General features: G+C 25.8%; 1 non-coding gene across 1 annotated transcript; it reads right to left on the reverse strand.

The window, feature by feature from the left end:
- Positions 1-718: 718 nt before the first annotated feature.
- On the reverse strand, positions 719-791 carry TRNAK-UUU (transfer RNA lysine (anticodon UUU)). The gene has a single exon. It is a non-coding gene; the product is annotated as a tRNA-Lys (tRNA).
- Positions 792-1571: the final 780 nt, after the last annotated feature.

Below are 1571 nucleotides of genomic sequence, written 5' to 3' on the forward strand. Positions count from 1 at the left end.
AGGGCTATAAATAAATTCTATTTAATTCATTGAGCAGGATAAAATACAGTATTATAATATATCTAGAAATAAATTTATCATAAATTCATTCAATCATTATCGCATTTCCTTATGGACTTATTGAACAAATGTTTAAGGTGAAAGATAGACCAGAAAAAAAACACGTATAATTTTTTTATTATGCTAGTATTTTAAGGATAAAAATATGGCTCTAAATGAAATTCGGAGCCAATTTAAGTAACTACAGAGAAATTTTTGGAGTTTCAAGTTTTTATAGCTCGAAATTTTTAATGGTTTTATCCTTATTTTTAATTTACAGGTCACGCGTATTGCTGCTACCTACAGGCATTTTTTTATGCGGCTGCAGAAGGCAATACATTTAAACAAGAATTTTTTTTATAAAATATTCTTTTAGGTGTAATATAAGATTCCATACATTATTTATATTCTTCATAAAGGTCTTTTTTTAATTTTTTTGTTGTATACTTTCGTGTTTTACCGATAGATATAAATTATTCATATTAGATATTTTGATTCTAATACAAATTATTGCAATCAATTTTTTAAATCAGAATTTTAAATATCTACGTAAATATATAAATTAACAGTGACATATTTTGTTATTGTATTATAAAGATTTACCAAAACTTAAATTATAATAGCAACTAAATTAATAGAGGGTACATATCAAAGTAAAATTTATTCTATGTAAAAAAGACGCCCCCTATGGGACTTGAACCCACGACCTATCGGTTAAAAGCCGATCGCTCTACCGATTGAGCTAAGGAGGCTTCGAAAGCTTAAAAATACTAGTATATATATTATGATTTCGCAGATAATTTTAATAATATTATGGAAAAGGTGGACAGGCAAGTGGTTTTCTTTTATAAAAATAATTTTAGGATAATTTCGAGAGATTTCGTCTTTTTAAATAATTATTTCTTGCATTATGTTTTCTAGACCAATTAAATTTTAAGATTGTAGGAATGAAAAATCAATGAAATGGTAAATAAATAAGAATATGTATGCGAAAAGATCATATACATGTAGGACTAATATATAATTCTTAATGAATAAAGAAGAATTTCAAGAAAATTTGAGCTCTAAACTTTTTCTTAAACATTAATATTGAGTCGACGTGATTTACCCTTCAGATTGGTGATATTGTATTGATTGCTAAAATATCCGAATTATAATTAATCTACAAATAAAAGTTGGACAAAGAGATACGCAAAATTCAAAACATAGGTTTGTTTTTTTTTTAATTTTCTAACCAAATAAAAACATTTATTCAGAAAAATTATTGGTAAAATAGACATAGTCGCTTGATTTAACTTTTAGAATATTTATAATTTAATTGCTTTAATTATGTGCTAATTTTGTTATTGTAATTTCTGGTTTCATCTTCAAGCGCAATATGATTGATTTCCCATGGGCAAAAAATATTTAAACTCTTCTTGATACTTCTCTGTGCTTAAGACACATTATTTCAAGGTTCCTCCTGTATTTTTAGTTTTTATATGTGCCTCGGCTGAATTTTCGACTTCGTGTTTTTCAGGTAATTGATAATT

The sequence above is a fragment of the Rhyacophila brunnea genome, unplaced genomic scaffold, assembly GCF_057557595.1.
Source record: "Rhyacophila brunnea isolate RB1 unplaced genomic scaffold, BYU_Rbru_1.0 scaffold_61, whole genome shotgun sequence".
NCBI lineage: Eukaryota > Metazoa > Arthropoda > Insecta > Trichoptera > Rhyacophilidae > Rhyacophila > Rhyacophila brunnea.